This window comes from Diospyros lotus, chromosome 6 (genome assembly GCF_014633365.1).
Source record: "Diospyros lotus cultivar Yz01 chromosome 6, ASM1463336v1, whole genome shotgun sequence".
Taxonomy (NCBI): domain Eukaryota; kingdom Viridiplantae; phylum Streptophyta; class Magnoliopsida; order Ericales; family Ebenaceae; genus Diospyros; species Diospyros lotus.
This window is the reverse complement of record NC_068343.1, coordinates 16,126,516-16,141,733: the sequence shown is the minus strand read 5'-3', so window position 1 is coordinate 16,141,733 and position 15,218 is coordinate 16,126,516. Positions and strand designations below refer to the sequence as shown.

Genomic DNA, 15,218 nt, shown 5'->3' with positions numbered 1-15,218 from the left:
TAAAAGAACAAGCATTCATCTTCGGATTAGGGAGGATTCCTTTTTGCTCCCCAAGTGTCTTTCGCAATGTGAATAATTCCTCTCTGCAAGTAGTTATTTTTGTTTCCTGTCCCAGGTTCACCCATTCTCTAGCTCTCTTCGCCATATAGGGTTACTTAACAAAACAAAACCAAAAAAAAAATCTGTATTCTCTTTGCTAAGACAATTTTTCTACTCAAATATGCATTCTACCAAAATAAATTTTAGAAAGATTACGGTAAATGCAGCTGCATGATGAGGGTGAAAAGCAATGATGATAATCTTTCAAACTTCAACTATTTGGCGTGATACCATCATAAAAGGTGCCATACCCTATGCTATATATATAGGCAAAGGAAAGTTACCATAAATTTTAAACTGGCAAACTGAAGTGCTAGGACATCCACAAATGAGAATAGCTTTCTGTTGGATGTAAGAGGGTCATCACACATCACTCCAACAGCTGGATTGAGTACTGGTGTGTTAGGGTATTAAGAGGAGATATTTCCATTGAGTCAGCTCTACATGAAAATAAAGGCAATGGTGTTCCATACAGGAAATATTTGATATTCTTCAACCAAAAATAAATAAATAAATAACATGGTGTGACAACCCTAGGGTTCGGCTAGTTTAGAAAGGAATTTGGTAAGAATGCGAGAAAGAGAGAACATAAAGGGAGGGAGAGATAGAACAAGAACAGAGATAATTGAGAGAGAAGAGAAGAAGAAATGAGGGAGAGTTAGGAGAATTAAGAGAGAGAGAACAGAATTCCAATGCATTCATTTATCAACATAATCCCCATCCTCCTACAAGTAGCCTTTTATAGACATCAACTAACAGCTAACTGAAGCATATTCTAGAATAACAGCACTCATGTGTTGCTAACAGAATTACAAAATATCTCCTAACAAACAATTGTAATTCAATTACAGTTTTGCCCCTCTAATACCGCATGGTCGTGACACATGGAGAAAGAAATGTTATGTTGGGACATCTTGGTAACTCTGAAAAAGATAGGAGTTACATGTTCTATAGATTATTTGCCTAAATGAAGTAAAAAAGCTATGAAAAAGATGAATGAAAAGGTAATTGAGCTAGATAACATATCAAAGAAAAACAAATTGGAAATGCATGAGAGAAGAGGGTAGTTTTTAGATAACAAAATCACTTAATGTGATCCCTAAGTGTAAGAACTAGAGAAAAAATGAAAAATTGAAAGAAAATGAAGAGAAAGGATCAAAACTGTATAGACTGAATTGAATGAATATTACAGCAAGAGCAGTGAGTTTATATACTGCTCTCTGTTATTCAACAACTTACAGACATGCCAGCTGTCAGTAACAAACAGAACACTGATTGTGTTTTCTGTTTCTGACAAATTGACTGCCACATAAGCTAAGCTAAGAAACTGAAAATAAACTGTAACAAGAAACTAAATAAACTCTCCTATTCTCTACTTCCTCTATCCTTTGTAATTTGAAGTATTATTCTCCTTAACATTCCCCCTCAAATCACACCTGCTAGCTTGCATAGAAGCATTGTGCTCTGCTTGCTCTTGAGTCTTAAAATCTTATAAAATTCCCTCTTCAGCACTGTCCTTCAAAGGAAACCAAGGAAAAATCTTCAAATATAACTTGTGACACAAAGATTAGAACCTATACCGAGCAAGCCCCTTTGTAAAATATCTACTATCTGATGCTCAGATGGCACATCTGATCTCAACATCACCATTTTCAACTTTTTCCCAGGAAAAATGAATATCAATCTCAATATGTTCAGTTTGAGAACGAAAAACAGGATTTCCAGCTATACTCTTCGCTGCAGTATTGTCAGACCAAAGTACTGGTGATTTGGAAAAAGGATAACCAAGCTCAGAAAACGAGGACTTTAACCACAACAATTCTATGACTCCTAGCACTAGAGCTCTGTATTCTACTTTGCCAACTGATCTGGTCACTACTGACTTCTTAGAACTCCAAATAAGTAAATTTCCATCCAAATAGACACACAAACCACTTGTGGATTTTCTGGTAACTCTACATCCAGCATGATCTGCATTTGTGTATGCCTCAATATTTAAGTGAGATGGAGGAGTGAAGAAAAGTCCCAGTCCAAGAGTACCTTTAAGATACCTTAGTAGTCTCTTACAAACCTGCCAATGCTGCTGTTTAGGAGCCACGAGAAATTGACTCAACCTGTTGACTGTAAATGCAATATCTGGCCTAGTGTAGGTCAGAAGCTAAAGGGAACCAAGAAATTTTCTATAAAAAGTAGGATTAGAAAAGAGATCACGCTCATCAGCAACCTGAGTACCAACTGTAAAAGGTGTAGGACTAGGTTTACAATTTTCCATACTAGCTTGACCAACAAATCAGTATTATACTTGGACTGTGCGAGATATAAGCTTGTAGAATTTCAATGAGCTTCAAATCCTAGAAATAACTCGCTGAACCAAGAGTTTGTGAGGGCAAAAGTAGCATCAAGATCATGAATGAAAGAAAGATTGTAGGAGTGCATTATCAAAACCAGTCACAAGAATATCATCAACATACACCAAAACAATCAGAACAAGCAACTGAACTCTTAATGAACAAAGAGGCATCAGAAACTGCATTCTGAAAATGCCAAGATTTAAGAGCAGTTTCAAGTTTCGTATACCATGCTCACAGGGGCTTGTTTAAGTCCATAAAGAGACTTCCTAAGTTTACACACATGAGCAGGATGCTTAGAATCTTCAAACCCCTCAGGTTCAGATATATACTTCTTCTAAATCTCCATTCAGAAAGGCACTATTGACATCAAACTGTTGAATATCCCAGCCAAATGTAACTACCAAAGAGAGAAGAACTCTAATAGTAGGAACCTTCATCACTGGACTGAGTTTCAGAATAGTCAATGCCAGGTGTTTGATGAAAGCCTTTAGCAACCAATCTAGATTTGTACTTAAGAATTGAACCATCATGTTTATACTTGACCTGAAAGACCCATTTACAACCAATCAGATTCATATTAGGAGATGGTGGAACAAGTTCGCGGGTCTTGTTATTCTGTGAGACAAATTCCTCTTGCATAGCCTTGAGCCATCTAGGATCTAAGAAACCAAGCTGGATCAGTTAAGGTTTCAGGAGAGGCATATAAAGTTTCATGTGAGCCTGCATAGTGAGAATATTGAACTGAACTTGTCTCAGGTAAAGAAGCTCCATTAGAATCACTACTGACTGCTAAATGAGCTTGCTGATCTGACTGAGAAACAGACCTATTCGAACAAGGAAATTTTGTATGCTGAAAATTCCTGTCGAACGATGAAAGCACCTATCTGCATGATGACCTGGTTTTCCACATAACTGACAGTAAAACTTTCTTGAATTAGATCTGCCTCTGCCTCTACCTCCTTTATTGTCAAAACCACCTCTTGCATTGTTGTTCATATTTCTAGAATCTAGACCAGCATGAAGCAACATTGACTCAAAAATTTCCATCAAGTGATCCAACTGAATTTTGCATACTTAGCCTCTGTTCATGCATAAGTAACAGATACTGCACCTTTTCTAGGTTTATCTCATTCATTTGATATGTGATGAGAGAGACAACAGTCTCATAATCTGAACCTAATCCACTTATTATGGTCAAAAGTAAATCCTTATCAGACATAGGTTCTTCAATAGAAGCAAGATCATGTCCAATAGTCTTAATCTTTAAGATGTAATCATTTACAGTTACAGATCCTTTCTTAGTTGATCGAAGCTGCTGCTTAAGTTGAAAGGACTTAGCTACAGTTGTTGTGAGTAGAGATTTTCAAGAACATACCAGAGTTCTGAAGATGACTCACAATGAACAACCTGTGCTAATACTTCTTTGCTTATTGTTGAGAATAACCACCCAAGCAATAATTGATCAGACTTGAGCTATAAGAGATAGTCCTCATTTACCTTCTGTTTATCAGGATGTCAGATCCTCGGATCTGACAAGGGATCATTTAACTACGATTAAAAATTAGAGAGAATTTGGAAGGAGAGATCAAATGGAAGGGAGGGAAACAGCAAGGAAGAGGGAGAATGTTCGAGAGAAAGATAACAGGAAGTAAGAGAGAAATATAACAGAAAAGAATTCAATTCAATTCATTTATAACCTCCTTTCCCTCCTCTAGCTATGGCTTATTTATAGCCTAGCAATACATCTATCTGGAACGACAATCCGGTAAAGCACAACCACTTAACAACTAAGTACAAGCAGCAAGCATAAGAAAAGAAATACAATGACTCTGTGACACTTCTGCCCCAGGGAATGTTACAATTCCGCCCCCCCAGCCCCAGGTTTCTTGTCCCCTAAAAACTTAATACAGCTGTGCATTTTCGTTACCTAATTCTCGCTGGTTCTTCTTCTCCATCTTCACCCTCTACTCCTATGCTCATTAACTGTCTTCAACATTTGTGGCCAGGGATGAATTTGTCCCCACAAGTATAGCATAGACCTAACCTCCTTCTTTGCTCCATTGTTGATAAGGTAGTTGCAACAGGGTTACGATTAACCATAAAAATTTTATTTCCCTGATTGCCTTCCAATTGTTGATTGAACGAAGGCTGAATGTCAATTGAGAGTGCGCACATATTGAAAATAGCTTCCAAGGCAAGCTCTTGTAGCCTTGCCATCTCAGCAGCCTGCTTCACTACTGCAGGCTGCATCATCTTGACAGTGAGTCTCAGCTCATCATTTAACCCATTGATGAAGCTAGACACAAAATATGACTCATCTAAGGTTGGATGGGAGATGATCAACAATGATTTTAGTTCCTTAAGTCTGAATAGATACTCATCCACCATACCTTCCTACTTTAGCTTGTTGAATTCCTCAATAACATCTGTCATTGTCCTCTCCCTAAATCACATACAAAAATCTTCTACAAACTCTAGCCAACTCAATTCTGTCTTCATTCTACTCCACCCCTAGAACCACACATCCTATATGTCATTGAGATAAGCGGTTGCCAAATTCACCTTCTGTCCTTCCGCCACTCTATAATGATAGAATAATCGCTCACAACGACATATCCACCATTGTGGTTTGTCTCCTTCGAATACCGGAATGTCCAATCTCAACATTGGAGCAAGGTATGGATTTGTATAGGCTCCTCTTGTTGACAATTCAGGCATCAACTACGGCCGCTCATCTATTTCTACAAGATTAGGAGCACGTTGTCTACATCTAGATCCAGCAAGAATTGGAGCAATGTTAGACCTCGGTAGGAAGTCTACCGGCAAGCTAGTGTTAGGTATTCTAGAGAATAGACTTAGGATCGTGCTTAGTTGTTGGCCAAATCCAGAGAATTCTTCTCTAAGACTCGAGAAGTCTTCTCTCAAATTCCTCTCTATGGTCAACATCTCGGCTCATCCACAACTCATTTCCTCGAGTCTAGCGAAGACCCAGTTCCAATGTTTCCAATCTCTCCTCCACTTTCTCCTAATTCAATCAGAGGCTGATCTCCATCGTATCCAATCGAGTTTCCAACTGCTTCATCCTAGTTCCCTCCGCCATCACTTAGTTCACCAATCACGCCTTAGATTGATCACTATCACTGTTCATCTAATCCGATAAATGAAGGATCTAATCTACCAATCACTTCCACTGACGTATCATTATCGTCAAATTTCGAAATCCGACCACCCCCTGTGATGAGTGTCGATTGCTCAGATTCGTTGCTCACTATCGACTTGAGTCAGATCAAGGGTTGGGGATCGCCTAGATTCGTTGTGCGCCTCTGTCCAATCGGAATTGAGATAATCGCCTCAAGCTCCACTTCTTGAATAACCTAACTTTCTATTAAACGCTCCTGCCTAAGTCCATTGTAGTTGTCGACGATCAGCTATTATGAATCTGTCTTCTCAGTCGCAACTTCCTAAAACTCCATCGAATGCTGCTTCGTTAGGACCGCTATGATATCAGTTGAGAATCAACTAGATCCTGAAATTGATCACCTTTGTTAAAATCACCTACAATCAGCTTCCGAGGATGGCCTAACTCTGATACCAATTGCCAGATCCTCGAATCTGACAAAGGATCGTTTAGGTAGGATTAAGAGTTAGAGAGAATTTGGAAAGAGAGTTTAGATGGAAGGGAGGGAAACAACAAGAAAGAAGGAATATGTTCTAGAGAAAGAGAGAGAGAGAGAGAGAGAGAGAGAGAGAACAAAAAAAAAAAATCAATTCATTTCTTAACCTCATTTCCCTCCTCTAGCTATGGCTTATTTATAGCCTAGCAATACATCTACCCAGAATGTACAATCTGGTAAAGCACAACCACTTCACAACTAAATACAAGCAGCAAGCATAAGAAAAGAAATACGATGATTCTATGACTCTTCTGCCCCAAGGAATGAGACATAGGATTGCTAAGATCAGGGTCTAGAACATATTTTGTAGGAGATTTCTCTAAATTCATGATGAAGGGAACTAGGTCAAAAGCTTGAATTGTAGCCAAAATATGAGACCCTATTCTTTTTGTTGTTTTCAAGCTGTTTTCAGTTTTTCAAAATAGTGAAAATGTGTTTACTTTCATATTTTAAAAAACGCATTTTTGAAAACAAGGTAAATTTTTTTAAAGAAAACTCAAAATAGCAAAAAGTCGTTTTGGTTATTTTCGTCACAAACACGTTCAAAATTTCCAAAATGCAGAAAACACTACAGACAAAAAGAACGCGTTTTTAGCAATCTCAAAACAGACACTCAAAATACAAAACTAAAAATGAATTCAAAACTCAAAACTGAAACATGAAGAGAACAACCCCTAAACATTCCAGAATAGGTCATTTTTAGTCTCCAATTTGATAGGATTGAAATTGAGAGATTTCACAATTGAGGAGAAATCAATTTGAAGTTGAGAAATAACATGATTTGAGACTAGGTTTTGAGATGTTTCACTCAAAGAATGCTCAGGATCTCTAGCCATTGATGTAAATCGTTGTCTCTGATACCATGAAAGAACTAGAGAGAAAATGAAAAATTGAAAGAAAATGAAGAGAGAGAATCAAAACTGTAGAGACTGAGTTTACAGCAAAAGCAGTGAGTTTATAACAAAGAGAACATTGGTTGTGTTTTCGGTTTGTAACAAACTGACTGACTGCCACATAAGCTAAGTAAGAGGCAGAAAATAAACTGTAACAAGAAACTAAATAAACTCTATGTCATAGGCCGAGGTTATATGAGTAATTGGAATAGTATGGGCAGTATTGTAATAGCTTTGTAGAGGAATAATTCAAATTCCTCAAGTAGGCGCGCACTGGGCAGTTAGTTACTGCCGCGCCATCTTGTATTTCGCTATAAATAACAGTTGGTCGAGGATGGGGAAATCATGTGAGGATTATTCCACAATTTCCTTTCCCTCCCTTTCTCAATTCGCTCTCATTTTCTCCCCCTCTCCGATTCTAGAACTTGCTCTCTCTCTCTTTCCCTCCTCCCACATTTCCTTCTCAATTGACGGAAGGAATTCTACTGTCAGATCCGAGTCTGACACTCTCCTCCTCCTATTCTCCACTTTACACTTCATAATTATAAGTATATTCTCCTTAACACTAAGTCAAAAGAGGATGTCTAACAAGAGGAGAAAAACCACTTTAGTGTGACACCATGTCTTGTATGTAAGACCTAAGAAAATACAAGGTTGACTCAAAGCTCAGTTAGGGGCCAGCTTCCCATGTGCAAGGTTGACAGCTGAGCATAAGTCGCTGTGGAGATTGATTGTGCATTGTTCAAGCCAACAGCCGATGCAAATTTCAACAGACATCTTCAATTATACACAAAGATGCAAGTAGTTCAGTCTAGAACTGAAAAACCTTGAGTTGCTAACATCAAATACACAAATCCCCACAAGGAACAGCATAATGCTTTATCATTGCACTGTTCAAGTTTCCTTGCAATAGCTGAGTAGTTAAGCAATGTCTAAATTTCTTCAACTGTTTTTGTGAAAATTAAACATTTGTGAGTTTATACTTTATAACCATGAATCCATATATCACAAATATGCAAGATTTTCAAAGATACTTAATATAGGAAGCGATCAAATGGGGGCAGTAAGTTGATGGAACTACAGGTCCTGTATTCATTGGATTTTGGTGAAAAACTATCACTTCTTCAATTGTATTACCTGTATACATATCTGTAACACCTGAGAAGGGAAAAATAATAATAATAAATAAATAAATAGCAACTCAAGCATTCAAGCCTGGAAATTAAAATCCAAACTTGATGATGAGGGTTTCAGATTGGAGGCAGTCAAGGGTCTGGTGTTGAGAGAGTTATGGAAGAAGGGATGAAGCAGTAAAAAGATAAATCATTGCATTGTAGGCCTATTAATAGTGCCTGAAATGGGGTTTTGGGAGCATGGAAGAAGTGGTTAACAATTTTAGAGGAATATTTAGGAGAAAGAAACTGGAAATTGAGGGAGAGAAGGGTTCGCAGCTGTGAAGCTGAAAAGAAAGAACGTAGCATGAGAACAGGCAAATTGGTGAACGCAACGGAGGTAAAACTCTCTTCCTTCATTTGCTTTGCTTGCTAATTTAATCCGTTATGCCAGCCAGCCATATTTCTAGTGAACCAAGGCGCTGGTGAGCTATGTTGCACGGAAACGGAAACGACAAACAGATACGATACTATACGAAACAGAAACAGGGATACGGCATTTTTCAAAAAAATTAGGAAATGGAAACACGGGGAAAAGCGTAAATAAAAAAATATAGGGGCCTTTTTATAAATATAACTTTTAATATACGAAATACTTATTCAATATAAAAATAAACATAAATTCCACAATGCATTCAAACAAATTCCGGAAAAATTATGATATTTTCCCGACACAAATGCGTGGACGGAAAAATTCCACCTCAATCTCAACCTTTTCATGAACGGAAACGCGTTTACGATATTTTCCTAATATTACGAAACAGTCCTGAAATGTTTTCAAAATTGCAATAGCAACCCGAAAACGTTTTTTGGCATTTTGGAAACAAAAATGTTTCAAAAATGCCAAAACGATGCCCCCGAGACATTTCTGAGCATCACAATCGGTGAGGATTGTGTGCCCATTGTTGAGAAACAGGTAATTAGGTTTCTTTACCCAGATTTTTGGAATAGGAACCCATTCTTCAATGATTACAAATAGGGTAGAGAAAGACCCAATTTCACCCAATGGACCCGACCCATCTGAGGGGTATTAAGTTGTTTGTGATTTTCCCTCTATTTTCTGTTATTTACACCTGAAAGGACTCAGTTTTAAAAATTGCATAGATGTGTCTCAAGTTTGCAGAAGTGGTAGAAGGACACCAAAGCTTGCAAAAATTACTAAACAGTCCTTGTAGTTTCAGAAATTATAGAAGTGACCTTAGTTCTAGTAAATGGCAGAAACCCCTGAAGTTCTTGGAATGACGGAATTACCCTTGAGTTTAAAAAAAGAAAAGACCTCTAGAATGCCTGTAGGCTAGATTTTCTCAATGAAGGAATTATATTAGTTTAGGACTAAAATAACTATTAAGGTAAAGGAGTTATTAAAGAGTAGATTGCAGGGGATAAAATAACACAAAGGACAAGTAAGCGGTTATATTGTGGTATGTATGTTTTTCAAAAAAGTATTCCCATGCATTAAATGTTTTAAAACAATGTTTACATTTTCTCAATTACTTGATTTTATAAATGATATCATAAAATAATATAATGGAGGACATGAAAAATATTTTATGGTGCTAAGCTTGAGGTTAATTATTATGGAACCATTGTGCTCAATAGTAGGAGGTATTCTGTGGGATACTTGAGGGATAGAACCCAGGCTTTCTCCTGAGGTACCCTTGTACATTGTCAATCCAAGGCTACAAATATACGCCCTTTGAGCTCGATATACTGTTGATGGTCGTTTTATTATTTAAATGTGATTAATGGTTCCATGTGTTTGTTGTGTTATATACAATGAAATGATTAATTGTTACATTATCATAGCTACACCAATGAAATGATTAATTGTTACGTTATCATAGCTACACCATGTTTCTAGCTCTAAACTATTGCATTGGGAATATTTGGGAAATGTTTATTTGTGAAACATGGCAGCTTTTGCTTATGATCTAACAAATGCAGAAAACCCTCATTGAGCTAAAGAGCTTACTCCGCCACCTAATATGTTTCAGGTAATCGGCAGGATGCCTAGGAGTGAACTCGGATCGAGAGGGATCTAGTAGTGAATACTTAGAATTTCTTTGTTCTATTATTACTTGTTTCTCTTTACTCCATCCACGAAATGCTGAGACTCTAAAAGTTTGTTTAATATATGTGATAGTGGGTTTGTGAGTTTTAATGTTTGAATAGATTATTGGGTGTTAGGCTTCGGGTTCCTTAAGCTTTGGCTTACTACTACAAGGCGGGGGTGACAATATCCATGATTGGGTCTTTAACACCATCTCCAACCCAAAACTTCAAAATGGTGCAACTTTCGCACTACCCTAACAAGTCATCTCCAACCCATTATACCAAATGAACAGTGTTATTTCTATTTTCTTATTTATAAAAATTAATTTATTTTAAAAAATTATTTACGTAATTGCAGCTTAATATGTAAATAAAAAAAATTATACGTATTTACATAAAATATTACATTTATTTAAAATATTAAATACGATATTATACATAATATTGCAATCCACAATATCTATAATTTAACACGACAATATTTAAAAGGGATTACTTGAATGAAAAAACGTAACAAACAAAAAATGCAATTAATTGTGTCATTTAATTCTCAGAATTAGTATATTCCTCCCACAAATGTTCAATCAATGCATTTCGAAGTGTAATGTGAGCCTTTTTATCCATGATTTTTCGGTGTCGGGCAAGGAATTCTTGAAATCAGGTGACTTCATTAGCAACCATCTCAACGTTTGGACTTGGCGCTTATACCCAATCTCGAATTGGCACCTTAACATCACGTTCATTTTCGATAATTATGTTGTGCATAATGATGCACGCAGTCATTATATTGTGTAAGACACTTTTTTGCCAAAAGCGTAACGGTCATGTGACTATTGCAAACCTACATTGTAGAACCCCAAATGCCCGTTCTACATATTTTCTACAACTCTCTTGTTTCATTGCAAATTTTTTTTTCTTGGGACCCCGTGGCTCACAAATTGTTTGTACAAGAGTAGACCACTTCGGGTCTATACCATCTGCTAAATAGTAACCCATATTATATTCATGTTCCTATATGATGTAATTAGTGGGAGGAGCAATACCTTCAACTAGGTTGGCGAACAAATGGGAGGCCTCCAAAACATTGATGTCATTATTTGAACCCGGCATACCGAAGTGTGCATGCCATTTCCAAATATCGTAATTTCCTACAACCTAGAGGATAATTGTTGGAGATCCACTTCGGCCTGCATATTGGTCGACCCAAGCGATTGCACAATTTTTCCACCTCCAGTGCATACGATCCAAACTACCCAACATTCCAAGAAAACCACGTTGTCTACCAACATAGAGCAGCCTCACAATGTCGTCAACGTTTAGTGATCTCAAATATCGGCCCTCAAATACCTCCACAACAATTGATGACATAATCAACCCCCAAAGCTTGGTAATTCCACTTGCATGTTGTTTCCAAATTTTTCGGTCTCCTTCAGGAGGGGCCAGACATGGTCAAACTTAAACTCTTTTCTTGTATTGATCATCCCATGACAATAATATTTTGGCCTGATTGATCTACAAAATGATATCAATGTACATGTTAACATTTATTACTTATAATATTAGAAAGCAAACAATTCAATCAATGCTTACAATATCTTGTTCAAAAGCACCACTTGGATTCAGATTTTCCACTTGTTGAATGCATCCCCGCAATTTGCTAATAGCTTTCGAAATAATTGTGTAGCGAGTCTATAATGATCTTAGGGGTCAAGTCTAAGTGATACACTCTGGTAGTGAGTTGTTATAATCAATCTCAACTCGAGACTAAAATCTCTCTTTCATTTGATTCATATCTACAATCAGGTTTTGAGAAACGTCTAGATATACACAGCATAGGTGTACGTATTCTTGAACGGTGTATGAGTCACTTCGTTTGTTGAAACTCATTTTTTGTTGATTTCCTAGACTGTAAAGGTTAGCAGAAGGTGAAGGTGACAAATAATGAAGAGGTGGCACACTATTTTATAGTAAAATTGAAAGAAGAATATGGTTAGGTATAGGGAATCAAATAAAAGGGGTGAGGTTTGATGATATACAATCAACAGTTGTGATGCAAGTTCGCAGAACGAAGTGAGATTTGGGGATAAGATAGGGTTAGATATAGGGAATCAAATCTAAGGGGTGAGGTTTGATGATATCCAATCAACAGTTATGATGCAAGTTTGTAGAATGAGGTTAGATTTGTAGATAAGACAGGGTTAGATATGGGGAATCAAATCAAAGGGGTGAGGTTTGATGATATCCAATCAATGATTGTGATGCAAGTTTGCAGAATGAGGTGAGATTTGGGGATAAGATAGGGTTAGATATGGGGAATCAAATCTAAGGGGTGAGGTTTGATAATATCCAATCAACAGATATGATGCAAGTTCGCAGAACGAGGTGAGATTTGGGGATAAGATAGGGTTAGATACGGGGAATCAAATCTAAGGGGTGAGGTTGATGATATCCAATCAACGGTTGTGATGCAAGTTCACAGAACGAGGTGAGATTTGGGGATAAGATAAGGTTAGATATGGGGAATCAAATCTAAGAGGTGAGGTTTGATGATATCCAATCAACGGTTATGATGTAAGTTCGCAGAACGAGGTGAGATTTAGGGATAAGATAGAGTTAGATATGGGGAATCAAATCTAAGGGGTGAGGTTTGATGATATCCAATTAACAGTTGTGATGTAAATTCGCAGAACGAGGTGAGACATGGAGATAAGATATAAATCCGACAACTATAAAATGCAATACTCAGTATTTGCAAAAAATCATTTAAAGATCTACCTTATTAACCAGAATGAATTTCAATCTTGGAGGTCCCTCAAATTATTCTACTTCTTTGGTATCGTTGTCCGAAAATGATAATGACAGCAAAGTAGGACTTACGAATCACATAGAACTGATTGATGCCCAAATTAAAGTTGTCAGTCTTTTGTATAACAACAACATCCTTCTCGCTCACCTGCTTGATCAACAACAACACCAATCGATACATGGAGGCTCGGTACTTGGTCATATAGTCATTCATCGCGATCAAGAGGCCGCAATCGGGAGGCCGCTAATGAAAGATTGTTCAACGATTACTTTGCCAAGAACCCACGTTATGGTGAAGAGGATGTTTTGCCGCCACTTTCGAATGTCATGAAGATTATTTTTGCATATACTTCAGGCCGTCGCAGCTCATGACAACTACTTTGTACAAAAAAGGGATGCTCTAGGAAGACTCAGCTTGTTCTCGATTCAAAAGATAACTATTGTGTTTCGGATGTTGGCATATGGTGTCGCAGCGGATGCAACTGATGATCGCATAAAATTGGGGAGTCTACCACTATTGAAAGTTTGAAGAAATTTTTCCATGATGTTGGGTAATATCTAAGATCACCAAAACGCTGACGCCATAAAATTGGGGGCTAATATTTGAGATCACCAAAACGCTGACGCCATAAAATTGGGGGCTAATATCTGAGATCACCAAACGCTGACGACATTGCGAGGCTTCTCTATGTTGGTAGACAACATGGTTTTTCTAGAATGTTGAGTAGTCTAGATTATATGCACTGGAGGTGGAAAATTGTCCAACTGCTTGGGCCAACCAATATGCAGGCCGAAGTGGATCTCCAACAATTATCCTCTAGGTTGTAGGAAATTACGATATTTGGATAAGGCACGCACACTTCGGTATGCCGGGTTCAAATAATGACATCAATGTTTTGGAGGCCTCCCATTTGTTCGCCAACCTAGCTAAAGGTACTGCTTCTCCCGCTAATTACGTCATATAGGAACACGAATATAATATGGGTTACTATTTAGCAGATAGTATATACTCGAAGTGGTCTACTCTTGTACAAACAATTCGTGAGTCACGTGGTCCCAAGAAAAAATATTTTGCAATGAAATAAGAGAGTTGTAGAAAATATATAGAACGGGCATTTGGGGTTCTACAATGTAGGTTTGCAATAGTTTGCAATAGTCGCAGGACCATCACGCTTTTGGCAAAAAAGTGTCTTACACAATATAATGACTGCATGCATCATTATGCACAACATAATTATCTAAGATGAACGTGATGTTGAGGTGCCAATTCGAGATTAGGTAGAAGCACCAAGTCCAGACGTTGAGATGGTTGTTGATGAAGGCACCCGATTTCAAGAATTCCTCGCTCGACACCAGAAAATCAAGGATAAAAAGGCTCACTAATGCGGTCACTGATCAAGACCCGGCCCAAGACTAACCCGACCACGCTAGAACAATATTTTGTCAGCTTCCGAGGAGCTAACTATGAATTTCCGATAGAATGATACGAATGGTTTAGGGAAGAGAGAATCAGTAGGGAGAAGAGAGAAAGGAAGAGAGAGAATAGAAACTTCTAAGAATATTCATTCATGCCTATTCACGAGTTGGACAGCTGCTTATAAAGCCAGCCACCAGCGCCCATGTGCGTAACAGAATGCCATTGCTGGGAATGTACTACTCCCAAAGCGGCAACAAACTAATTACAACCTTTTAATGCAAACTCCTAATATACTTCTTCTACTCATAGTATATCTTTATTACATAAGCACCCCTCTTACCCGAGACACATGACATATTTTAATATTTCTTAAGTTTTAAAATTCTACTTGATTTAGGATTCTACTTCATGTTTCTACTTGATTTAGAATTCTACTTTATGTTTCTACTTAATTTAGGATTCTACTTCATGTTTGATTAGGGTTTTATTTTTATTAGGATTCTAGTTAAATTTTATTAAGAATTTATTTCTATTAGGATTCTAGTTGACTTTTACTTAGGATTTATTTCTATTAGGATTCTAGTTGAATTTTATTTACAAATATTAGATGGATTTGGATTAGCCAAACACACTCTAAATATACCTAGAAGTTAGGGGTCGTAATCAAGTTTTCTCAATACAAATTTAAGCAATATATTTGGATTTTCTTAGCAAAACATTCTTGTTTTTGCGTCTTCTTAAAAGCCAAGCTTCGG

The 15,218-nt window shown here is 37.3% G+C and overlaps 1 protein-coding gene across 5 annotated transcripts in view; it reads right to left on the bottom strand.

Annotated features, from left to right (window-relative positions):
* LOC127803794 (GPI ethanolamine phosphate transferase 2) overlaps positions 1 to 15,218 on the bottom strand; it is a 52,868-nt gene that overhangs the window by 16,696 nt on the left and 20,954 nt on the right. The window lies entirely within an intron of this gene.